Source organism: Macaca nemestrina, chromosome 14 (genome assembly GCF_043159975.1).
Source record: "Macaca nemestrina isolate mMacNem1 chromosome 14, mMacNem.hap1, whole genome shotgun sequence".
Classification (NCBI taxonomy): domain Eukaryota; kingdom Metazoa; phylum Chordata; class Mammalia; order Primates; family Cercopithecidae; genus Macaca; species Macaca nemestrina.
In genome coordinates, this window is record NC_092138.1 from 104102539 (window position 1) to 104129941 (window position 27403).

General features: G+C 39.6%; 2 pseudogenes; both read right to left on the reverse strand.

Annotated features, from left to right (window-relative positions):
* The window catches only part of LOC139358058 (uncharacterized), a 106566-nt pseudogene that overhangs the window by 18418 nt on the left and 60745 nt on the right, over positions 1 to 27403 (reverse strand).
* On the reverse strand, positions 7569 to 8281 carry LOC139358272 (uncharacterized; annotated as a pseudogene).

Below are 27403 nucleotides of genomic sequence, written 5' to 3' on the forward strand. Positions count from 1 at the left end.
CTGTGAGATGAATTCAGAGAACACATAGCAGTTTCTCAGAAAGCTTCTTTCCAGTTTTTATCTGAGTCTATTTTCTTTTTCCCCATAGCCTTCCATGGGCTTCCAAATATCACTTTGCAAATTAAACAAGAACAGTCTTAGCGAAAGACTTCTTGAGGGGTAACCTGTAACTCGGTGAGACGAACTCACAGATTACAAAGAAGTTTCTCAGAAAGCTTCTTTCTCATTTCTATCGGAGGATATTCCCTTTTTCCCTCTAGTCTTCCAAGGGATCCGAAATATCTGTTCTCACATTCCACAGAAATAAGTCTCACAAACAGTTCCACGAAATAGAGCTGTAACTACGTGAGTGGAAGTCACACATCACAAAGCAGTTTCTCCCAAAGCTTCTTTCTAGTTTTTATCTGAGGATATTTTCTTTTTCACTATAGCCCTCTATGGGCTTCCAAATATCACTTTGCAAATTCCACAAGAACGGTCTTAGGGAACGGCTTCTTGATGGGAAAGCTGTAATTCTGAGATGAATACACAGAACACAAAGCAGTTTCTCAGAAAGCTTCTTTCCAGTTTTTATCTGAGGATATTTTCTTTTTCCCCATAGCCCTCCATGGGCTACCAAATATCACTTTACAAATTCCACAGAAACAGTCTTAGCGAAAGGCTTTTGAAGGCAAAGCTGTAACTGTGTGAAATGAATTCACATACCACAATGAAGTTTCTCAGAAAGCTTCTTTCTCATTTCTATCACAGGATATTTCCTTTGGCCCTATACTCTTCCAAGGGATCCAAAATATCAGTTCTCAGATTCCACAGAAATAAGGCTAGCAAACAGATCCACGAAATACAGCTGTAACTCAGTGAGCAGAAGTCACACATCACAAAGCACTTTCTCAGAAAGCTTCTTTCCAGTTTTTATCTGAGAATATTTTCTTTTTCCCCGTAGCTAACTATGGTCTTCCAAATATCACTTTGCAAATTCCACAAGAACAGTCTTAGAAAATGGCTTCATGAGGGGAAAGCTGTAACTCTGTGAGATGAATTCACAGAACACATAGCAGTTTCTCAGAAAGCTTCTTCCCAGTTTTTATCTGAGTATATATTCTTTTTCCCCATAGCCTTCTATGGGCTTCCAAATATCACTTTGCAAATTCCAGAAGAACAGTCTTAGCAAAAGGCTTCATGAGGGGATATCTGTAACTCTGTGAGATGAATTCAAATATCACAAAGAAGTTTCTCAGAAAGCTTCTTTCTCATTTCTATCAGAGGATATTCCCTTTTTTCCTCTAGTCTTCCAAGGGATCCGAAATATCAGTTCTCACATTCCACAGAAATAAGTCTCACAAACAGTTCCTCGAAATACAGCTGTAACTCAGTGAGTGGAAGTCACACATCACAAAGCAGTTTCTCCCAAAGCTTCTTTCCATTTTTTATCGGAGGATATTTTCTTTTTCACTATAGCCCTCTATGGGCTTCCAAATATCACTATGCAAATTAAACAAGAACAGTCCTAGGGAACGGCTTCTTGATGGGAAAGCTGTAATTCTGTGAGATGAATACACAGAACACAAAGCAGTTTCCCAGAAAGCTTCTTTCCAGTTTTTATCTGAGGATATTTTCTTTTTCCCCATAGCCCTCCATGGGCTGCCAAATATCACTTTACAAATTCCACAGAAGCAGTCTTTGCGAAAGGCTTCTTGAAGGCAAAGCTGTAACTCTGTGAAATGAATTCACAGACCACAATGAAGTTTCTCAGAAAGCTTCTTTCTCATTTCTATCACAGGATATTTCCTTTGGCCCTATAGTCTTCCAAGGGATCCAAAATATCAGTTCTCAGATTCCACAGAAATAAGGCTAGCAAACAGCTCCACGAAATACAGCTGTAACTAAGTGAGTGGAAGTCACACAACATAAAGCACTTTTTCAGAAATCTTCTTTCCATTTGCTATCTGAGGATATTGTCTTTTTCCGAATAGACATCTAAGGCCTTCCAAATGTCACTTTTCCAATTCACCAAAAGCAGTCTTAGCCAACGGCTTCTTGAGGCGAAAGCTGTAACTCTGTGAGATAAATTCACAGAACACAAAGCAGGTTCTCGGAAAGATTCATTCCACTTTTTACTTGAGGATATTTTCTTTTTCACCATAGCCCTCTATGGGCTTCCAAATATCACTTGCCAATTCCACAAGAACAGTCTTAGCCAAAGGCTTCTTGAGGGGGAAGCTGTAACTCTCTGAGATGAATTCACAGAACACAAAGCAGTTTCTCACAAATCTTCTTTCCAGTTTTTATCTGAGGATATTTTCTTTTTCCTCATAGCCCTCCATGGGTTTCCAAATATCACTTTGCGAATTCCACCAGATCCTTCTTAGCGAAAGACTTCTTGAGGGGAAAGCTGTAACTCTGTGAGATGATTTCACAAATCACAAAGAAGTTTCTGAGAAAGATTCTTTCTCATTTCTATCGGTGGATATTCCCTTTTGCCCTATATTCTTCCAAGTGATCCGAAATATCAGTTCTCAGATTCCACAGAAATAAGGCTCGCAAACAGCTCCACGAAATACAGCTGTAACTCAGTGAGTGGAAGTCACACATCATAAAACAGTTTCTCAGAAAGCTTCTTTCGAGTTTTAATCTGAGCATATTTTCTTTTTCAACATAGCCCTCGATGGGCTTCCAAATATCACTTTGCAAATTCCACAAGAACAGTCTTAGCGAACGGCTTCTTGAGGAGAAACCTGTAACTCTTTGAGATGAATCCACAGAACACAAAGCAGTTTCTCAGAAAACTTCTTTCCAGTTTTTATATGAGGATATTTTCTTTTTCCCCATAGCCGTCTATGGGCTTCCAAATATCACTTTGCAAATACCACAGGAACAGTCTTAGCGAAAGGCTTATTGAAGGCAAAGCTGTAACTCTGTGAAATGAATTCACAGACCACAATGAAGTTTCTCAGAAAGCTTCTTTCTCATTTCTATCATAGGATATTTCCTTTGGCCCTATATTCTTCCAAGGGATTCGAAGTATCAGTTCTCAGATTCTACAGAAATAAGGCTAGCAAACAGCTCCAAGAAATACAGCTTTAACTCAGTGAGTGGAAGTCACACATCAAAAAGCAGTTTCTCAAAAACTTTCTTTCCAGTTTTTATCGCAGGATATTTTCTTTTTCCCCATAGCTCTCTAGGGGCTTCCAAATATCACTTTGCAAATTCCACAAGAACAGTCTTAGCGAACGGCTTTTTCAGGCGAAAGACGTAACTGCGTGAGGTGAATTCACCGAAAAGAAATGAGCTTCTCAGAAAGCTGCTCTCTAGTTTTTAAATGAGGATATTTTCTTTTTCACCATAGCCCTCTAAGAGCTTCCAAATGTCACTTTGCATATTCCACAAGAACATTCTCGCGAACTGCTCCTTGAGGGGAAAGCTACAACTATGTTAGATGAAATCACAGAATACAAAGCAGTTTCTCAGACAGCATCTTTCCAGTTTTTATCTGAGGATATTTTCTTTTTCCTTTTAGCCCTCCATAGGATTCGAAATATCACTTTACAAATTCCACAAGAAGAGTCTTAGCAAAAGGTTTTTTGAGGGCAAAGTCATAACACTGAGAGATGAATTCACAGACCAAAAAAGTTTCTCGGAAAGCTTCTTTCTCAATTCTATCGGAGGATATTTCCTTTGGCCCTATAGTCTTCCAAGGGTTCCGAAATATCAGTTCTCAGATTCCACAGAAATAAGACTAGCAAACAGCTCCACGAAATACAACTGTAAATCAGTGTGTGGAAGTCACATATCACAAAGCAGTTTCTCAGAAATCTTCTTTCCAGTTTTTATCTCAGGATATTTTCTTTTTCACCATAGCCCTCTAAGGGCTTCCAAATATCACTTTGCAAATTACACAAGAACAGTCTTAGCAAAAGGCTTCTTGAGGGCACAGCTGTAACTCTGTGAGATGATTTCACAGAACACAAAGAAGTTTCTCAGAAAGCTTCTTCTCATTTCTATCGGAAGATATTTCCTTTGGCCCTATAGTCTTCCAAGGGATCCGAAACATCAGTTCTCAGATTCCACAGAAATAAGGCTAGCAAACAGCTCCACGAAATACAGCTGTAACTCAGTGAGTGGAAGTCACACATCACAAAGCAGTTTCTCAGAAAGCTTCTTTCCAGTTTCTATCTCAGTTTATTTTCTTTTTCACCATAGCCCTCTATGTGCTTCCAAATATCACTTTGCAAATTCCACAAGAACAGTCTTAGAGAATGGGTTCTTGAGGGGAAAGCTGTAACTATGTGAGATGAATACACAGAACACAAAGCAGTCTCAGAAATCTTCTTTCCAGTTTTTATCTTAGGATATTTTCTTTTTCCCCATAGCCCTCCATTGCCTTCCAAGCATCACTTTGTAAATTCCACAAGAACAGACGTAGCAAAAGGCTTCTTGAAGGCAAAGCTGTAACTCTGTGAAATGGTTTCACAGACCACACTGAAGTTTCTCAGAAAGCTTTTTTCTCATTTTTATCGGGGGATATTTCCATTGGCCTATACTCTTCCAAGGGATCCGAAATATCATTTCTCAGATTCCACAGAAATAAGGCTAGCAAACAGCTCCATGAAATATAGCTGTAACACTCTGAGTGGAAATCACACATCACAAAGCACTTTTTCAGAAAGCTTCATTCCATTTGCTATCCCTCCTTGGGATTCCAAATATCACTTTGCATGTCCCCCAAGAACAGTCTTAGCGAAAGGCTTCTTGAGGGGAAAGCTGTAACTCTGTGAGATGGATTCACAGATCACAAAGAAGTTTCTCAGAAAGCTTCTTTCCTATTTCTATGGGAAGATATTTCCTTTGGCCCTATAGTCTTCTATGAGATCCGAAATATCAGTTCTCAGATTCCACAGAAATAAGGCTAGCAAACAGCTCTACGAAATACAGCCGTAACTCTGTGAGTGGAAGTCACATATCACAAAGCAGTTTCTCAGAAAGCTTCTTTCCAGATTTATCTGAGGATATTTTCTTTTTCTCCATAGCCCTGAAAGGGCTTCCAAATATCATTTTGCAAATTCCACAAGAACAGTCTTAGCGAAAGGCTTCTTCAGGGTAAACTTTACCTCTGTGACATGATTTTACAGCACACAAAGCAGTTTCCCAGAAAGCTTCTTTCCAGTTTTTATCTGAGGATGTTTTCTTTTTCCCCATAGCTCTCCATGGGATTCCAAATATTACTTTGCAAGTATCACAAGAACAGTCTTAGTGAAAGGCTTCTTGAAAGGAAAGGTGTAACTCTGTGAGATGAATTCACAGGTCACAAAGAAGTTTCCCAGGAAATTTCCGCCTCATTTCTATCGGAGTATATTTCCTTTAGCCCTAAAGTCTTCCAAGGGATCTGAAATATCTGTTCTCAGATTCGACACAAATAAGGCTAGCAAAGAGCTCCACGAAATACAGCTGTAACTCAGTGAGTGGAAGTCCCGGATCACAAAGCAGTTTCCCAGAAAGCTTCTTTCCAGTTTTTATCATAGGATACTTTCTTTTTCCCCATAGCCCTCTATGGGCTTCCAAATATCACTTTACAAATTCCACAAGAACAGTCTAAGCGAAAGGCTTCTTGAGGGGAAAGCTGCAACCCTGTGACATGAATTCACAGATCACAAAGAAGTTTCTCACAAAGCTTCTTGCTCATTTCCATGGGAGGATGTTTCCTTTGGACCTAAAGTCTTCCACGGGATCCGAAATATCAGTTCTCAGATTCGACAGAAATAAGGCTAGCAATCAGCTCCAGGAAATACAGTTGTAACTCAGGGAGTGAAATTTACACATCACAAAGCAGTTTCTCGGAAAGCTTCTTTCCATTTTTAAAAGAGGATAATTTCTTTTTCACCATAACCCAGTATGGGCTACCAAATATCACTTTGCAAATTCCAGAAGAACAGTCTTAGCCAACGGCTTCTTGAGGGGAAAGCTGTAACACTATGAGATGAATTCACAAACACAAGGCAGTTTCACACAAAGCTTCTTTCCAGTTTTTATCTGAGGATATTTTCTTTTTCCGCATAGCGCTCCATAGGCTGCCAAATATCACTTGGCAAATTCCACGAGAACAGACTTAGCGAAAGGCTTCTTTAGGGGAAAGCTGAAACTCTGTGAGATAAATTCAAGATCATATAGAAGTTTCTCAGAAACCTTCTTTCTCATTTCTATCGCAGTGTATTCCCTTTGGTCCTATAGCCTTCCAAGGGTTCTGAAATATCAGTTCTCAGATTCCACAGAAATAAGGATAGCAAACAGCTCCACGAAATACAGCTGTAACTCAGTGAGTGGAAGTCACACATCACAAAGCAGTTTCTCAGAAATCTTTCCAGTTTTCCTCTGAGGATATTTTCTTTTTCACCACAGCCCTGTATGGGCTTACAAATATCACTTTGCAATTTCCACAAGAACAGTCTTAGCGAACTTCTTCTTGAGGGTAAAGCTGTAACTCTGTGAGATGAATTCACAGAACACAAGGCAGTTTCTCAGAAAGCTTCTTTCCAGATTTTATCTGAGGATATTTTCTTTTTCCCCATAGCCCTCCATGGGCTTCCAAATATCACTTTGCATGTTCCACAAGAACAGTCTTAGCGAAAGGCTTCTTGAGGGCAAAGCTGTAACTCTGTGAAATGAATTCACATATCACAAAGAAGTTTCTCAGAAAACTTCTTTCTCATTTCTATCTGAGGATATTTCCTTTTGCCCTATAGTCATCCAAGGGATCCGAAATATCAGATCTCAGATTCCCCAGAAATAAGGATAGTAAACAGCAGCACGAAATACAGCTGTAACTCACTGTGTGGAAGTCATACACCACAAAGCAGTTTCTCAGAATGCTTCCTTCCAGTTTTTATCTGAGGATATTTTCTTTTTCCCTTAGCCCCCCATGGGATTCCAAATATCACTTTGCAATTTCTAGAAGAACAGTCTTAACGAAAGGCTTCTTGAGGGCAAAGCTGTAACTCTGTGAGATGAATTCACAGATCACAAAGTAGTTTCTAGAAAGCTTCCCTCTCATTTCTATCCGAGGATATTTCCTTTGGCCCGATAGTCTTCCAAGGGATCCGAAATATCTCTTCTCAGATTCCACAGAAATAAGGCTAGCAAACAGCTCCACGAAATATAGCTGTACCTCAGTGAGTAGAAGTCACACATCACAAAGCAGTTTCTCAGAAAATTTCTTTGCAGTTTTTATCTGAGGATGCTTTCTTTTCCACCGTAGCCTTCTATGGGCTTACAAATATCATTTTGCAAATTCCAAAAGAACAGTTTAGGGAAAGGCTTCTTGAAGTCAAAGCTGTAACTCTGTGAGATGAATTCACAGATCACGAAAAAGTTTCTCAGAGCTTGTCTCACATTTCCATCCGAGGATATCTTTTGGCCGTATAGTCTTAAAAGGGATCTGAAATATCAGTTCTCAGATTCCACAGAAATACAGGTAGAAAACAGCTCCACGAAATACAGCTGTAACTCAGTGAGTAGAAGTCACACATCACAAAGCAGTTTCTCAGAATGCTGGTTTCCAGTTTTTATCTGAGGATATTTTCTTTTTCACCATAGCACCCAAAGGGCTTCCAAATATCACTTTGCCAATTCCACAAGAACAGTCTTAGCGAACGGCTTCTTGAGGGGAAAGCTGTAACTCTGTGAGATAAACTCACAGATCACGAAGCAGTTTCTCAGAAAGCTTCTTTCCAGTTTTTATCTGAGGATATTTTCTTCTTCCCCATAGTCCTCTAGGGGATTCCAAATATCACTTTGCAAATTCCACAAGAACATTCTTAGCGAACGGCTTCTTGAGGGGAAAGTTGTAACTCTGTGAGATGAATTCACAGATCAGAAAGAAGTTTCTCAGAAAGCTTCTTTCCAGTTTTTATCTGAGGATATTTTCTTTTTCCCCTTAGCCCTCCATGGGCTTCCAAATATCACTTTACAAATTCCACAAGAACAGCCTCAGCGAAAAGCTTCTTGAGATGAAAGCAGTAACTCTGTGATTTGAATTCACAGAACACAAAGCAGTTTCTCAGAGAGCTTCTTTCCAGTTTTTATCTAAGGATATTACCTTTTCACCATAGCTCCCAATGGGCTTCCAAATATCACTTTGCCAATTCCACAAGAACAGTCTTAGCGAACGGCTTCTTGAGGGGAAAGCTGTAACACGCTGAGATGAATTCATAGAACACAAAGCGGTTCCTCAGAAAGATTCTTCCAGTTTATATCTGCGGATACTTTCTTTTTCCCCACAGCCCTCCATGGGCTTCTACATATCACTTTGCAAACTCCACAAGAACAGTCTTAGCGAAAGGCTGCTTGAGGGCAAAGCTGTAACTCTGTGAGATGAATTCACAGATCACAAAGAAGTTTCTCAGAAAGATCTCATTTCTCTCCGAGGATATTTCCTTTTTCCTACAGTCTTTCAAGGGATTCGAATTATAAGTTCTCAGATTCCACAGAAATAAGGCTAGCAAACAACTCCACGAAACAGAGCTGTAATCAGTGACTGGAAGTCACAAATCACAAAGCATTTTCTCAGAAAGCTTCTTTCCAGTTTTTATCTGAGGATAGTTTCTTCTTCCCCATAGCCCTCTAGGTGCTTCCAAATATCACTTTGCAAATTCCACAAGAACAATGTTAGCGAACGGCTTCTTGAGGGGAAAGCTGTAATTCTGTGAGATGAATTCATAGATCACAAAGCAGTTCCTCAGAAAGCTTCTTTCCAGTTTTTATCTGAGTATATTTCATTTTTCACCATAGCCCTACATGGGCTACCAAATACCACTTTGCAAATTACACAAGAACAGTCTTAGCGAATGGCTTCTTCAGCGGAAAGCTGTATATTTGTGAGGTGAATTCACGGAACACAAAGCAGTTTCTGAGAAAGCTTGTTTCCAGTTTTTATATTAGGATATTTTCTTTACCCCTAACCCTCCATGGTCTTCCAAATAACATTTTGGAAATTCCACAAGAACAGTCTCAGCGAAAGACTCTTTGAGGGAAAAGCTGTAACTATCTGCGATGGATTCACAGAAAACAAAGAAGTTTCTCAGAAAGCTTATATCTCATTTCTATCAGAGGATATTTACTTTTTCTCTATAGTCTTCCAAGAGATCCAAATTATCAGTTCGCAGATTCCACAAAAATAAAGCTAGCAAAGATCTTCACGAAATACAGCTGTAACTAAGTGAGTGGAAGTCACACATCACAAAGCAGTTTCTCAGAAAGCTTCTTTCCAGTTTTTCTCTGAGGATATTTTCTTTTGTCCCATAGTCCTCCATGGGCTTCCAAATATCACTTTGCAAATTCCACAAGAACAGTCTTAGCGAAAGGCTTCTTGAGGGGAAAGCTGTAAATCTGTGGGATGAATTCAGGAATCACAAAGAAGTTTCTCAGAAAGATTCTTTCTCATTTCTATCGGAGGATATTCCCTTTTGCCCTACAGTCCTCCATGTGATCCGAAATATCAGTTCTCAGATTCCACAGAAATAAGGCTAGCAAACAGCTCCACGAAATTCAGATGTAACTCAGTGAGTGGAAGTCACACATCACAAAGCAGTTTCTCAGAAAGATTCTTTCCAGGTTTAATGTGAGGATATTTTCTTTATCAACATAGCCCTCTATGGGCTTCCAAATATCACTTTGCAAATTCACAAGAACACTCCTAGCGAACGGCTTCTTGAAGGGAAAGCTGTAACTCTGTGAGATGAATTCACAGAACACGAAGCAATTTCTCAGAAAGCTTCTTTCCAGTATTTATCTGAGGATATTTTCTTTTTCCCCATAGCCCTCGAATAGCTTCCAAATATCACTTTGCCAATTCCACAAGAACATTCTTAGTGAAAGGTTTCTTGAGGGGAAAGATGTAACTCTGTGAGATGATTTCACAGAACACAAAGAAGTTTCTCAGAAAGCTTCTTTCTCTTTGTTATCGGAGGATATTTCCTTTGGCCCTATAGTCTTCAAAGGGATCCGAAATATCTGTTCTCAGATTCCACAGAAATAACGCTAGCAAAGAGATCCACGAAATACAGATGTAACTCTGTGAGATGAATTAACAGAACACTAAGCAGTTTCTCAGAAAGCTTCTTTCCAGATTTCATCTGAGGATATTTCCTTTTTCACCATAGCCCTCTATGGGCTTCCAAATATCACTTTGCAAACTCCACAAGAACTGTCTTAGCGAAAGGCTTCTTGAGGGGAAAGCTGTAACTCTGTGAGGTGATTTCACAGAACTCAAAGAAGTTTCTCAGAAACTTCTTTCTCTTTGTTATCGGAGGATATTTCCTTTGGCCCTATAGTCTTCAAAGGGATCTGAAATATCTCCTCTCAGATTCAACAGCAATAAGGTAAGCAAAGAGATCCAGGAAATACAGATGGAACTCAGTGAGATGAATTAACAGAACACTAAGCAGTTTCTCAGAAAGCTTTTTTCCAGATTTCATCTGAGGATATTTGCTTTTTCACCTTAGCTCTCTATGGGCTTCCAAATATCACTTTGCCAATTCCACAAGAACTGTCTTAGCGAAAGGCTTCTTGAGGGGAAAGCTGTAACTCTGTGAGATGATTTCACAGAACACAAAGAAGTCTCTCAAAAAGCTTCTTTCTCTTTGTTATTGGAGGATATTTCCTTTGGCCCTATAGTCTTCAAAGGGATCCGAAATATCAGTTATCAGATTCCACAGAAATAAGGCTAGGAAAGAGAATCCACGAAATACAGATGTAACTCTGTGAGTGGAAGTCACACATCACAGAGCAGTTTCTCAGAAAGCTTCTTTCCAGATTTCATCTGAGGATATTTCCTTTTTCACCACAGCCCTCTATGGGCTTCCAAATATCACTTTTCCAAATCCACAAGAATTGTCTTAGCGAAAGGCTTCTTGAGGGAAAAGCTGAAACTCTGTGAGTTGATTTCACAGAACAAAAAGAAGTTTCTCAGAAAGCTTCTTTCTCTTTGTTATCAGAGGATATTTCCTTTGGCCCTGTAGTCTTCAAAGGGATCCGAAATATCTGTTCTCAGATTCCACAGAAATAAGGCTAGCAAAGAGATCCACGAAATACGGATGTAACTCTGTGAGTGGAAGTCACACATCACGGAGCAGTTTCTCAGAAAGCTTCTTTCCGGATTTCATCTGAGGATATGTCCTTTTTCACCGTAGCCCTCTAAGGGCTTCCAAATATCACTTTGCCAATTCCAGAAGAACTGTCTTAGCGAAAGGCTTCTTGAGGGGAAAGCTGAAACTCTGTGAGTTGATTTCACAGAACACAAAGAAGTTTCTCAAAAAGCTTCTTTCTCTTGGTTATCGGAGGATATTTCCTTTGGCCTTCTATTCTTCAAGGGGATCCGAAATATCTGTTATCAGAATCCACAGAAATAAGTCTCGCAAAGAGATCCACGAAATACAAATGTAACTCTGTGAGATGAATTAACAGAACACTAAGCAGTTTCTCAGAAAGCTTCTTTAAAGATTTCATCTGAGGATATTTCCTTTTTCACTATAGATCTCTATGTGCTTCCAAATATCACTTTGCCAATACCACAAGCACTGTCTTAGCAAAAGGCTTCTTGAGGGGAAAGCTCTAAGTCTGTGATATGATTTCACAGAACACAAAGAAGTTTCTCAGAAAGCTTCTTTCTCTTTGTCATCGGAGGATAGTTCCTTTGATCCTATAGCCTTCAAAGGGATCCGAAATATCTGTTGTCAGATTCCACAGAAATAAGGCTAGCAAAGAGAACCACGAAATACAGCTGTAAATCGGTGAGTGGAAGTCACACGTCACAGAGAAGTTTCTCAGAAAACTTCTTTCCAGATTTCATCTGAGGATATTTCCTTTTTCACCATAGCCCTCTATGGGCTTCAAAATATCACTTTGCCATTTCCACAAGAACTGTCCTAGCGAAATGCTTCTTGTGGGGAAAGCTGTAACTCTGTGAGATGATTTCACAGAACACAAAGAAGTTTCTCAGAAAGTTTCTTTCTCTTTGTTATCGGAGGATATTTCCTTTGGCCCTATAGTCTTCAAAGGTATCCGAAATATCTGTACTCAGATTCCACAGAAATAAGGCTAGCAAAGAGATCCACGAAATGCAGATGTAACCCAGTGAGATGAATTAACAGAACACTAAGCAGTTTCTCAGAAAGCTTCTTTCCAGATTTCATCTGAGGATATTTCGTTTTTCACCATAGCCCTCTATGGGCTTCCAAATATCACTTTGCCAATTCCACAAGAAGTGTCTAAGCGAAAGGCTTCTTGAGGGGAAAGCTGTAACTCTGTGAGATGATTTCACAGAACACAAAGAAGTTTCTCAGAAAGTTTCTTTCTCTTTGTTATCGGAGGATATTTCCTTTGGCCCTCTATTCTTCAAAGGAATCCGAAATATCTGTTCTCAGATTCCACAGAAATAAGGCTAGCAAAGAGATCCACGAAACACAGAGGTAACTCTGTGAGTGGAAGTCACACATCACAGAGCAGTTTCTCAGAAAGCTTCTTTCCAGATTTCATCTGAGGATAATTCCTTTTTCACCATAGCCCTCTATAGGCTTCCAAATATCACTTTGCCAATTCCACAAGAAGTGACTTCGCGAAAGGCTTCTTGAGGGGAAAGATGTATCTCTGTGAGATGATTTCACGGAATACCAAGAAGTTTCTCAGAAAGCTTCTTTCTCTTTGTTATCGGAGGATATTTCCTTTGGCCCTATAGTCTTCAAAGGGATCCGAAATAGCTGTTCTCAGATTCCACAGAAATAAGGCTAGCAAAGAGATGCACGAATTACAGATGTTACTCTGTGAGATGAACTAACAGAACACTAAGCAGTTTCTCAGAAAGCTTCTTTCCAAATTTCATCTGAGGATATTTCCTTTTTCACCATAGCCCTCTATGGGCTTCCAAATATCACTTTGCCAATTCCACAGGAACTCTCTTAGGGAAAGGCTTCTTGAGGGGAAAGCTGTAACTCTGTTAGACGATTTCACAGAACACAACAAGTTTCTCAAAAAGCTTCTTTCTCTTTGTTATCGGAGGATATTTCCTTTGGCCCTATAGTCTTCAAAGGGATCCGAAATATCTGTTCTCAGATTCCACAGAAATAAAGCTAGCCAAGAGATCCACGAAATACAGATGTAACTCTGTGAGTGGAAGTCTCACATCACAGAGCAGTTTCTCAGAAAGCTTCTATCCAGATTTCATCTGAGGATATTTCCTTTTTCACCATAGCCCACTATGGGCTTCCAAACATCTCTTTGCCTATTCCACAAGAACTCTCTTAGCGAAAGGCTTTTTCAGGGGTAAGCTGTAACTCTGTGAGATGATTTCACAGAACACAAAGAAGTTTCTTAGAAAGCTTCTTTCTCTTTGTTATCGGAGGATATTTCCTTTGGCCCTATAGTTTTCAAAGGGCTCCGAAATATCTGTTCTCAGATTCCACAGAAATAAGACTAGCAAAGAGATCCATGAAATACAGATGTAACTCTGTGAGATGAATTAACAGAACACTAAGCAGTTTCTCAGAAAGTTTCTTTCCAGATTTCATCTGAGGATATTTCCTTTTTCACCATAGCCCTCTATGGGTTTCCAAATATCACTTTGCGAATTCTATAAGAATTGTCTTAGCGTAATGCTTCTTAAGGGGAAAGCTGAAACTCTGTTAGTTGATTTGTCAGAACACAAAGAAGTTTCTCAGAAAGCTTCTTTCTCTTTGTTATGGGAGGATATTTCTTTTGGCCCTATAGTCTTCAAAGGGATCCGAAATATCTATTCTCAGATTCCACACAGATAAGGGTAGCAAAGAGATCCACGAAATACAGCTGTAAATCTGTGAGTGGAAGTCATACATCACAGAGCAGTTTCTCAGAAAGCTTCTTTCCAGATTTCATCTGAGGATATTTCCTTTTTCACCATAGCTCTCTATGGGCTTGCAAATATCACTTTGCCATTTCCACAAGAATTGTCTTAGCGAAAGGCTTCTTGGGAAGAAAGCTGTAACTCTGTGAGGTTATTTCACAGAACACAAAGAAGTTTCTCAGAAAGCTTCTTTCTCTTTGTTATCGGAGGATATTTCCTTTGGCCCTGTAGTCTTCAAAGGGATCCGAAATATCTATACTCAGACTCCAGAGAAATCAGGCTAGCAAAGAGATCCACGATATACAAATGTAACTCTGTGAGGTGAATTAACAGAACACTAAGCAGTTTCTCAGAAAGCCTCTTTCCAGATTGCATCTGAGGATATTTAGTTTTTCACCATAGCCCTCTATGGGCTTCCAAATATTACTTTGTCAATTCCACGAGAAATGTCTTAGGGAAAGGCTCCTGATGGGAAAGCTGTAACTCTTTGAGGTGATTTCACAGAACACAAAGAAGTTTCTCAGAAAGCTTCTTTCTCTTTGTTATCGGAGGATATTTCATTTGGCCCTATAGTCTTCAAAGGGATCCGAGATATCTGTTCTCAGATTCCACAGAAATAAGGCTAGCAAAGAGATCCACGAAACACAAATGTAACTCTGTGAGTGGAAGTCACACATCACAGAGCAGTTTCTCAGAAAGTTTCTTTACAGATTTCGTCTGAGGATATTTCCTTTTTACCCATAGCCCACTTTGGGCTTCCAAATATCACTTTGCCAATTTCACAAGAACAGTCTTGGCGAAAGGAGTCTTGAGGGGAAAGCTGTAACTCTGTGAGATGATTTCACAGAAAACAAAGAAGTTTCTCAGAAAGCTTCTTTCTCTTTATTATCGGAGGATACTTCCTTTGGCCCTGTAGTCTTCAAAGGGATCCGAAATATCTGTTCTCAGATTCCACAGAAATAAGGCTAGCAAAGAGATCCACGAAATACAGATGTAACTCTGTGAGTGGATGTCACACATCACGGAGCAGTTTCTCAGAAAGCTTCTTTCCGGATTTCATCTGAGGATATGTCCTTTTTCACCGTAGCCCTCTAAGGGCTTCCAAATATCACTTTGCCAATTCCACAAGAACTGTCTTAGCGAAAGGCTTCTTGAGGGGAAAGCTGAAACTCTGTGAGTTGATTTCACAGAACACAAAGAAGTTTCTCAAAAAGCTTCTTTCTCTGGTTATCGGAGGATATTTCCTTTGGCCTTCTATTCTTCAAGGGGATCCGAAATATCTGTTATCAGAATCCACAGAAATAAATCTCGCAAAGAGATCCACGAAACACAGATGTAACTCGGTGAAAAGAACTAACAGAACACTAAGCAGTTTCTTAGAAAGCTTCTTTCCAGGTTTCAACTGAGGATATTTCCTTTTTCACCATAGCCCTCTATGGGCTTCCAAAAATCACTTTGCCAATTCCACAAGAACTGTCTTAGCGAAAGGCTTCTTGAGGGGAAAGCTGTAACTCTGTGAGATGATTTCACAGAACACAAAGAAGTTTCTCAGAAAGCTTCTTTCTCTTTGTTATCGGAGAATATTTCCTTTGGCCCTATAGTCTTCAAAGGGATCCGAAATATCTGTTCTCAGATTCCACAGAAATAAGGCTAGCAAAGAGATCCATGAAATACAGATGTAACTCTGTGAGTGGAAGTCACACATCACGGAGCAGTTTCTCAGAAAGCTTCTTTCCAGATTTCATCTGAGGATATGTCCTTTTTCACCGTAGCCATCTAAGGGCTTTCAAATATCACTTTGCCAATTCCAGAAGAACTGTCTTAGCGAAAGGCCTCTTGAGGGGAAAGCTGTAACTCTGTGAGATGATTTCACAGAACACAAAGAAGTTTCTCAGAAAGCGTCTTTCTCTTTGTTATCAGAGGATATTTCCTTTGGCCCCATAGTCTTCAAAGGGATCCGAAATATCTGTTCTCAGATTCCACAGAAATAAGGCTAGCAAAGAGATCCACGAAATACAGATGTAACTCTGTGAGATGAATCAACAGAACACTAAGCAGTTTCTCAGGAAGCTTCTTTCCAGATTTCATCTGAGGATATTTCCTTTTTCAAAATAGCCCTCTTTGGGCTTCCAAATATCACTTTGCCAATTCCACAAGAACTGTCTTAGCGAAAGGCTTCTTGAGGGGAAAGCTGTAACTCTGTGAGATGATTTCACAGAACACAAAGAAGTTTCTCAGAAAGCTTCTTTCTCTTTGTTATCGGAGGATATTTCCTTTGGCTCTATATTCTTCAAAGGGATCCGAAATATCTGTTCTGAGATTCCACAGAAATGAGCCTAGCAAAGAGTTCCACGAAACACAGAGGTAACTCGGTGAGATGAACTAAAAGAACACTAAGCAGTTTCTTAGAAAACTTCATTACAGGTTTCAACTGAGGATATTTCCTTTTTCACCATAGCCCACTTTGGGCTTCCAAATATCACTTTGCCAATTCCACAAGAACATTCTTAGCGAAAGGCTTCTTGAAGGGAAAGCAGCAACTCTGTGAGATGATTTCACAGAACACAAAGAAGTTTCACAAAAAGATTCTTTCTCTTTGTTATCGGAGGATATTTCCTTTGGCCCTATAGTCTTCAAAGGGATCCGAAATATCTGTTCTCAGATTCCACAGCAATGAGGCAAACAAAGAAATCCACGAAATGCAGATGTAACTCTGTGAGATGAATTAACAGAACACTAAGCAGTTTCTCAGAAAGCTTCTTTCCAGATTTTATCTGAGGATATTTCCTTTTTCACCATAGCCCTCTATGGGTCCAAATATCTCTTTGCCACTTCCACAAGAACTGTCTTAGCGAAATGCTTCTTGAGAGGAAAGCTGTACCTCTGTGAGATGATTTCACAGAACACAAAGAAGTTTCTCAGAAAGCTTCTTTCTCTTTGTTATCGGAGGATATTCCTTTGCCCCTATAGCCTTCAAAGGGATCCGAAATATCTGTTCTCAGATTCCACAGAAATAAGGCTAGCAGAGATCCAGGAAACAAAGATGTAACTCTGTGAGATGAATCAACAGAACACTAAGCAGTCTCTCAGAAAGCTTCTTTCCAGATTTCATCTGAGGATATTTCCTTTTTCAAAATAGCCCTCTTTGGGCTTCCAAATATCACTTTGCCAATTCCACAAGAACTGTCTTAGCTAAAGGCTTCTTGAGGGGAAAGCTGTAACTCTGTGAGATGATTTCACAGAACACAAAGAAGTTTCTCAGAAAGCTTCTTTCTCTTTGTTATCGGAGGATATTTCCTTTGGCCCTATAGTGTTCAAAGGGTTCCGAAATATCAGTTCTCAGATTCCACAGAAATAAGGCTAGCAAAGAGATCCACGAAATACAGATGTAATTCTGTGAGTGGAAGTCACACATCACAGAGATGTTTCTCAGAAAGCTTCTTTCCAGATTTCATCTGAGGATATTAACTTTTTCACCATAGCCCTCTATGGGCTTCCAAATATTACTTTGCCAATTCCACAAGAACTGTCTTAGCGAAAGGCTTCTTGAGGAGAAAGCTGTAACTCTGTGATATGATTTCACAGAACACAAAGAAGTTTCTCAGAAACCTACTTTATCTTTGCTATCGGCGGATACTTCCTTTGGCCCTAAGTCTTCAGGGTTCCGAAATATCTGTTCTCAGATTCCACAGAAATAAGGCTAGCAAGGAGATCCACGAAACACAGATGTAACTCTGTGAGTGGAAGTCTCACATCACAGAGCAGTTTCTCAGAAAGCTTCTTTCCAGATTTCATCTGAGGATATTTCCTTTTTCACCACAGCCCTCTATGGGCTTCCAAATATCACTTTGCCAAATCCACAAAAATTGTCTTAGCGAAAGGCCTCTTGAGGGCAAAGTTGAAACTCTGTGAGTTGATTTCACAGAACATAAGAAGTTTCTCAGAATGCTTCTTTCTCTTTGTTATCAGAGGATATTTCCTTTGGCCCTATATCTTCAAAGGAATCCGAAATATCTCTTCTCAGATTCCACAGAAATAAGGCTAGCAAGGAGATCCACGAAACACAGAGGTAAATCTGTGAGTGGAAGTCACACTTCACAGAGCAGTTTCTCAGAAAGCTTTTTTCCAGATTTCATATGACGATAATTCCTTTTTCACCATAGCTCTCTAGGGGCTTTCAAATATCACTTTGCCAATTCCACAAGAACTGTCTTAGCGAAAGGATTCTTGAGGGGAGAGCTGGAACTCTTTGAGATGATTTCACAGAACACAAAGAAGTTTCTCAGAAAGCTTCTTTCTCTTTATTATGGGAGGATATTTTCTTTGGCCCTATAGTCTTCAAAGGGATCCGAAATATCTGTTCTCAGATTCCACAGAAATAAGGCTAGCAAAGAGATCCAGGAAACAAAGATGTAACCCTGTGAGATGAATCAACAGAACACTAAGCAGTTTCTCAGAAAGCTTCTTTCCAGATTTCATCTGAGGATATTTCCTTTTTCAAAATAGCCCTCTTTGGGCTTCCAAATATCACTTTGCCAATTCCACAAGAACTGACTTAGCGAAAGGCTTCTTGAGGGGAAAGCTGTAACTCTGTGAGATGATTTCACAGAACACAAAGAAGTTTCTCAGAAAGTTTCTTTCTCTTTCTTATCGGAGGATATTTCCTTTGGCCCTATATTCTTCAAAGGGATCCGAAATATCTGTTCTCAGATTCCACAGAAATAAGCCTAGCAAAGAGTTCCACGAAACACAGATGAAACTCTGTGAGAGGAATTAACACAACACTAAGCAGTTTCTCAGAAAGCTTCTTTCCAGATTTCATCGGAGGATATTTCCTTTTTCACCTTAGCCCTCTATGGGCTTCCAAATATCACTTGGCCAATTTCACAAGAACTGTCTTAGTGAAAGACTTCTTGAGGGGAAAGCTGTAACTCTGTGAGATGATTTCACAGAACACAAAGAAGTTTCTCAAAAAGCTTCTTTCTCTTTGTTATCGGAGGATATTTCCTTTGGCCCTATAGTCTTCAAAGGGATCCGAAATATCTGTTATCAGATTCCACAGAAATAAGGCTAGCAAAGAGATCCACGAAATACAGATGTAACCCTGTGAGTGGAAGTCACTCATCACAGAGCAGTTTCTCAGAAAGCTTCTTTCCAGATTTCATCTGAGGATATTTCCTTTTTCACCATAGCCCTTATGGGCTTCCAAATATCACTTTGCCAATTCCACAAGAACTGTCTTAGCGAAAGGCTTCTTGAGGGGAAAGCTGTAACTCTGTGAGATGATTTCACAGAACACAAAGAAGTTTCTCAGAAAGCTTCTTTCTCTTTGTTATCGGGAGATATTTCCTTTGGCCCCATAGTCTTCAAAGGGATCCGAAATATCTGTTCTCAGCTTCCACAGAAATAAGGCTAGCAAAGAGATCCACGAAATACAGATGTAACTCTGTGAGATGAATTAACAGAACACTAAGCAGTTTCTCAGGAAGCTTCTTTCCAGATTTCATCTGAGGATATTTCCTTTTTCACCATAGCCCTCTATGGGCTTCCAAATATCACTTTGCCAATTCCACAAGAACTGTCTTAGCGAAATGCTTCTTGAGAGGAAAGCTGTACCTCTGTGAGATGATTTCACAGAACACAAAGAAGTTTCTCAGAAAGCTTCTTTCTCTTTGTTATCGGAGGATATTCCTTTGCCCCTATAGCCTTCAAAGGGATCCGAAATATCTGTTCTCAGATTCCACAGAAATAAGGCTAGCAAAGAGATCCAGGAAACAAAGATGTAACTCTCTGAGATGAATCAACAGAACACTAAGCAGTCTCTCAGAAAGCTTCTTTCCAGATTTCATCTGAGGATATTTCCTTTTTCAAAATAGCCCTCTTTGGGCTTCCAAATATCACTTTGCCAATTCCACAAGAACTGTCTTAGCTAAAGGCTTCTTGAGGGGAAAGCTGTAACTCTGTGAGATGATTTCACAGAACACAAAGAAGTTTCTCAGAAAGCTTCTTTCTCTTTGTTATCGGAGGATATTTCCTTTGGCCCTATAGTCTTCAAAGGGATCCGAAATATTTGTTCTCAGATTCCACAGAAATAAGGCTAGCAAAGAGATCCACGAAATACAGATGTAACACTGTGAGTGGAAGACTCACATCACAGAGCAGTTTGTCAGAAAGCTTCTTTCCAGATTTCATCTGAGGATATTTCTTTTTCACCATATCCCTCTATTGGCTTCCAAATATCACATTGCCAATTTTACAAGAATTGTCTTACCGAAAGGCTTCTTGAGGGGAAAGCTGAAACTCTGTGAGTTGATTTCACAGAACACAAAGAAGTTTCTCAGAAAGCTTCTTTCTCTTTGTTATAGGAGGATATTTCCTTTGCCCCTATAGTCTTCAAAGGGATCCGAAATATCTGTTCTCAGATTCCACAGAAATAAGGCTAGCAAAGAGATCCTACGAAATACAGATGTAACTCTGTGAGTGAAGTCACACATGACAGAGCAGTTTCTAAGAAATCTTCTTTCCAGATTTCATCTGAGGATATTTCCTTTTTCACCATAGATCTCTATGGGCATCCAAATATCACTTTGCCAATACCACAAGAACTGTCTTAGCAAAAGGCTTCTTGAGGGGAAAGCTGTAACTCTGTGTTATGATTTCACAGAACACAAAGAAGTTTCTCAGAAAGCTTCTTTCTCTTTGTTATTGGAGGATATTTCCTTTGACTCTATAGCCTTCAAAGGGATCCGAAATATCTGTTCTCAGATTCCACAGAAATAAGGCTAGCAAAGAGATCCAGGAAACACAGATGTAACTCTGTGAGATGAATCAACAGAACACTAAGCAGTTACTCAGAAAGCTTCTTTCCAGATTTCAACTGAGGATATTTCCTTTTTAACCATAGCCCTCTGTGGGCTTCGAAATATCACTTTGCCAATTACACAAGAACTGTCTTAGCGTAAGGCTTCCTGAGGGCAAAGCTGTAACTCTGTGAGATGATTTCACAGAACACAAAGAAGTTTCTCAGAAATCTTCTTTCTCTTTCTTGTCGGAGGATATTTCCTTTGGCCCTATAGTCTTCAAAGGGATCCGAAATATCTGTTCTCAGATTCCACAGAAATAAGCCTAGCAAAGAGTTCCAGGAAACACAGATGAAATTCTGTGAGATGAATTAACAGAACACTAAGCAGTTTCTCAAAAAGCTTCTTTCTCTTTGTAATCGGAGAATATTTCCTTGAACCTATATTCTTCAAAGGGATCCGAAATATCAGTTCTCAGATTCCACAGAAATAAGGCTAGCAAAGAGATCCACGAAATACATATGTAACCCTGTGAGTGGAAGACACATATCACAGAGAAGTTTCTCAGAAAGCTTCTTTCCAGATTTCATCGGAGGATATTTACTTTTTCACCATAGCCCTCTATGGGCTTCCAAATATTACTTTGCCAATTCCAGAAGAACTGTCTTAACGAAAGACTTCTTGAGGAGAAAGCTGTAACTCTGTGATATGATTTCACAGAACACAAAGAAGTTTCTCAAAAAGCTTCTTTCTCTTTGTTAACGGAGGATATTTCCTTTGGCCCTATAGTCTTCAAAGGGATCCGAAATGTCTGTTCTCAGATTCCACAGAAAGAAGCCTAGCAAAGAGATCCAAGAAATACAGATATAACTCTATGAGATGAATTTACAGAACACTAAGCAGTTTCTGAGAAAGCTTCTTTCCAGATTTCATCGGAGGATATTTCCTTTTTCACCGTAGATCTCTATGGGCTTCCAAATATCACTTTGCCAATTCCACAAGAACTGTCTTAGCGAAAGGGTTCTTGAGGGGAAAGCTGTAACTCTGTGAGATGATTTCACAGAACACAAAGAAGTTTCTGAGAAAGCTTCTTTCTCTTTGTTATCGGAAGATATTTCCTTTGGCCCTATAGTCTTCAAAGGGATCCGAAATATCTGTTCTCAGATTCCACAGAAATAAGGCTAGCAAAGAGATCCACGAAATACAGATGTAACTCTGTGTGTGGAAGTCACACATCACAGAGCAGTTTCTCAGAAAGCTTCTTTCCAGATTTCATCTGAGGATATTTCCTTTTTCACCATAGCCCTCCAGGGGCTTCCAAATATCACTTTGCCAATTCAACAAGAACTGTCGTAGCGAAAGGCTTCTTGAGGGGAAAGTTGTAACTCTGTGAAATGATTTCACAGAACACAAAGAAGTTTCTCAAAATGCTTCTTTCTCTTTGTTATTGGAGGATATTCCCTTTGGCCCTATAGTCTTCAAAGGGATCCGAAATATCTGTTCTCAGATTCCACAGACATAAGGCTAGCAAAGAGATCCACGAATACAGTTGTAACGCTGTGAGTGGAAGTCACAAATCACAGAGCAGTTTCTCAGAAAGCTTCTTTCCAGATTTCATCTGAGGATATTTCCTTTTTCACCATAGCCCTCTATGGACTTCCAAATATCACTTTGCCAATTCCAGAAGAACCGTCTTAGCGAAAGGCTTCTTGAGGGGAAAGCTTATCTCTGTGAGTTGATTTCACAGAACACAAAGAAGTTTCTCAGAAACCTTCTTTCTCTTTGTTATCGGAGGATATTTCCTTTGGCCCTATAGTCTTCAAATGGATCCGAAATACCTGTTCTCAGATTCCACAGAAATAAGGCTAGCAAAGAGATCCACGAAATACAGATGTAACACTGTGAGTGGAAGTTTCACATCACAGAGCAGCTTCTCAGAAAGCTTCTTTCCAGATTTCATCTAAGGATATAACCTTTTTCACCACAGCCCTCTATGGGCTTCCAAATATCACTTTGCCAAATCCACAAGGATTGTCTTCGCGAAAGACTTCTTGAGGGGAAAGCTGTAACTCTGTGAGTTGATGTCACAGAACACAAAGAAGTTTCTCAGAAAGCTTCTTACTCTTTGTTATCGGAGGATATTTCCTTTGGCCCTATAGTCTTCAAAGGGATCCGAAATATCTGTTCGAAGATTCCACAGAAGTAAGGCTAGCAAAGAGATCGCGAAATACAGAGGTAACTCTGTGAGATGAATTAACAGAACACTAACCAGTTTCTCAGAAAGCTTTTTTCCAGATTTCATCTGAGGATATTTCCTTTTTCACCATACATCTCTATGGGCTTCCAAATATCACTTTACCAATTCCACAAGAACTGTCTTAGCGAAAGGCTTCTTGAGGGGAAAGCTGTAACTCTGTGAGATGATTTCACAGAACACAAAGAAGTTTCTCAGAAAGCTTATTTCTCTTTGTTATCGGAGGATATTTCCTTTGACCCTATAGCCTTCAATGGGATCCTAAATATCTGTTCTCACATTCCACAGAAAAAAGGCTAGCAAAGAGGTCCACGAAACACAGATGTAACTCTGTGAGATGAATTAAGAGAACACTAAGCAGTTTCTCGGAAAGCTTCTTTCCAGATTTCATCTGAGAATATTTACTTTTTCACCATACCCCTCTATGGGCTTCCAAATATCACTTTGCCAATTCCACAAGAACTGTCGTAGCGAAAGGCTTCTTGAGGGGAAAGCTGTAACTCTGTGATATGATTTCACAGAACACAGAGAAGTTTCTCAGAAAGATTCTTTCTCTTTGTTATCAGAGGATATTTCCTTTGGCCCTATAGTCTTCAAAGGGATCCGAAATATCTGTTCTCAGATTCCACCGAAATAAGGCTAGCAAAGAGATCCACGAAATACAGATGTAACTGTGTGAGTGGAAGCCACACATCACAGAGCAGTTTCTCAGAAAGCTTCTTTCCAGATTTCATCTGAGGATATTTCGTTTTTCAATATAGCCCTCTAAGGGCTTCCAAACATCACGTAGCCATTTCCACACGAACTGTCTTAGCGAAAGGCTTCTTGAGGGGAAAGCTGTAAGTCTGTGAGATGATTTCACAGAACACAAAGATGTTTCTCAGAAAGCTTCTTTCTCTTTGTTATCGGAGGATATTTCCTTTGACCGTATAGCCTTCAAAGGGATTCGAAATATCTGTTCGTTCTCAGATTCCACAGAAATAAGGCTAGCAAAGAGATCCACGAAATACAGATGTAACTCTTTGAGTGGAACCCACATAACACAGAGCAGTTTCTCAGAAAGCTTCTATCACGATTTCATCTGAGGATATTTCCTTTTTCACCATATCCCTCCAGGGGCTTCCAAATATCACTTTGCCAATTCCACAAGAACTGTCTTCGCGAAAGGCTTCTTGAGGGGAAAGCTGTAACTCTGTGAGATGATTACACAGAAGACAAAGAAGTTTCTCAGAAAGCTTCTTTCTCTTTGTTATCGGAGGATATTTCCTTTGGCCCTATAGTCTTCAAAGGGATCCGAAATATCTGTTCTCAGATTCCAGAGAAATAAGGCTAGCAAAGAGATCCACGAAATACAGATGTAACTCTGTGAGTGGAAGTCACACATCCCAGAGCAGTTTCTAAGAAATCTTCTTTCCAGATTTCATCTGAGGATATTTTCTTTTTCAACATATCCCTCCAGGGGCTTCCAAATATCACTTTGCCAATTCCACAAGAACTGTCTCAGCGAAAGGTTTCTTGAGGGGAAAGCTGAAACTCTGTGAGTTGTTTCACAGAGGACAAAGAAGTTTCCTGAAAGCTTCTTTCTCTTCGTTATCGGAGGATATTTCCTTTGGTCTTCTATTCTTCAAAGGGATCCGAAATATCTGTTCTCAGATTCCACAGCACTAAGTCAAACAAAGAGATCCACGAAATACAGATGTAACTCTGTGAGATGAATTAACAGAACACTAAGCAGTTTTTCATAAAGCTTCTTTCCAGATTTCGTCTGAGGATATTTCCTTTTTCACCATAGCCCTCTATGGGCTTCCAAATATCTCTTTTCCACTTCCGCAACAACTGTCTTAGCGAAAGGCTTCTTGAGGGGAAAGCTGTAACTCTGTGATATGATTTCACAGAACATAAAGAAGTTTCTCAGAAAGCTTCTTTCTCTTTGTTATCGGAGGATATTTCCTTTGACCCTATAGCCTTCAAAGGGATCTGAAATATCTCTCCTCAGATTCCACAGAAATAAGGCCAACAAAAAGATCCGGGAAACCCAGATGTAACTCTGTGAGATGAATCAACAGAACACTAAGCAGTTTCTCAGAAAGCTTCTTTCCAGTTTTCATCTGAGGACATTTCTTTTTTCACCATAGCCCTCTATGGGCTTCCAAATATCACTTTGCCAATTCCATAAAACTGTCTTAGCGAAAGGCTTCTTGAGGGGAAAGTTCTAACTCTGTGATATGATTTCACAGAACACAAAGAAGTTTCTCAGAAAGCTTCTTTCTCTTTGTTATCAGAGGATATTTCCTTTGGCCCTATAGTCTTCAAAGGGATCCGAAATATCTGTTCTCATATTCCACAGAAATAAGGCTAGCAAAGAGATCCACGAAATACAGATATAACTCTGTGAGTGGAAGCCACATATCACAGAGCAGTTTCTCAGAAACCTTCTTTCCAGGTTTCATGTGAGGATAACTTCTTTTTTCAACATAGCTCTCTATGGGCTTCCAAATATCACTTTGCCAATTCCACAAGAACTGTCTTAGCGAAGGGCTTCTTGAGGGGAAAGCTGTAGCTCTGTGAGATGATTTCACATCACACAAAGAAGTATCTCAGAAAGCTTCTTTCTCTATGTTATCAGAGGATATTTCGTATTGCCCTATAGTCTTCAAATGGATCCGAAATATCTGTTTTCAGATTCCACAGAAATAATGTTAGCCAAGAGATCCACCAAATACAGATGTAACTTTGTGAGTGCAAGTCACACATCACAGAGCAGTTTTTCAGAAAACTTCTTTCCAGATTTCATCGGAGGATATTTCCTTTTTCACCATAGTCCTCTATAGGCTTCCAAATATCACTTTGCCAATTCCACAAGAACTGTCTAAACGAAAGGCATCTTCAGGGGAATGCTGTATCTCTTTGAGATGACTTCAGATAACACAAGGAAGTTTCTCTGAAAGTTTCTTTCTCTTTATTATCAGAGGACACTTCCTTTGGCCCTATAGTCTGCAAAGGGATCCGAAATATCTCTTCTCAAATTCCACAGAAATAAGGCTAGTAAATAGATCCACGAAATACAGATGTAAATCTGTGAGTGGAAGTCACACATCACTGAGCAGTTTCTCAGAAATGTTCTTTCCAGATTTCATATGAGGATATTTAATTTTTCACTATAGCCCTCTATGGGCTTCCAAATATCACTTTGCCAATTCCACAAGAACTGTCTTAGCGAAAGGTTTCTTGAGGGCAAAGCTGTAACTCTGTGAGATGATTTCACAGAACGCAAAGAAGTTTCACAGAAAACTTCTTTCTCTTTGTTATCGAAGGATATTTTCTCTGGCCCTATAGTCTTCAAAGGGATCCGAAATATCTGTTCTAAGATTCCACAGAAATAAGGGTAGCAAAGAGAACCACGAAGTAGAGATGTAACTCTGTGAGATGAATTAACAGAACACTAAGCAGTTTCTCAGAAAGCTTCTTTCCAGATTTCATCTGAGGATATTTCCTTATTCGACATAGCCCTCTATGGGCTTTCAAATATCCTATGCCAATTCCACAAGAACTGTCTTAGCGAAAGGTTTCCTGAGGGGAAAGCTGTAACTCTGTGAGATGATTTCACAGAACACAAAGAAGTTTCTCAGAAAGCTTCTTTCTCTTTGTTATCGGAGGATATTTCCTTCGTCCCTATAGTCTTCAAAGGGATTCGAAATATCTGTTCTCAGATTCCACAGAAATAAGGCTAGCAAAGAAATCCACAAATACAGATGTAACTCTGTGAGATAAATTAACAGAACACTAAGTAGTTTCTCAGAAAGCTTCTTTCCAGATTTCATCAGAGGATATTTCCTTTTTCACCACAGCCCTCTTTGGGCTTCCAAATATCACTTTGCCAATTCCACAAGAACTGTCTTAGCGAAAGGCTTCTTGAGGGGAAAGCTGTAACTCTGTGAGATTATTTCACGGAACACAAAGAAATTTCTCGGAAAGCTTCTTTCTCTTTGTTATCGGAGGATATTTCCTTTGGCCCTGAAGTCTTCAAAGGGATCCGAAATATCTGTTCTCAGATTCCACAGAAACAAGGGTAGCAAAGAGATCCATGAAATACAGATGTAACTGTGTGAGTGGAAGGCACTCATCACAGAGCAGTTTCTCAGAAAGGTTCTTTCAAGTTTTCATAGAAGGATATTTCCTTTTTCACCATAGCCCTCAATGGCCTTCCAAACATCACTTTGCCAATTCCACCAGAACTGTCTTAGCGAAAGGCTTCTTGAGGGGAAAGCTGTAACTCTGTGAGATGATTTCAGAGAACACAAAGAAGTTTCTCAAAAAGCTTCTTTCTCTTTGTTATCGGAGGATATTTCCTTTGGCCCTATAGTCTTCATAAGGATCCGAAATATCTGTTCTCAGATTCCACAGAAATAAGGCTAGCAAAGAGATCCACGAAATACAGATGTAACTGTGTGTATGTCAGTCACACATCACAGAGCATTTTCTCAG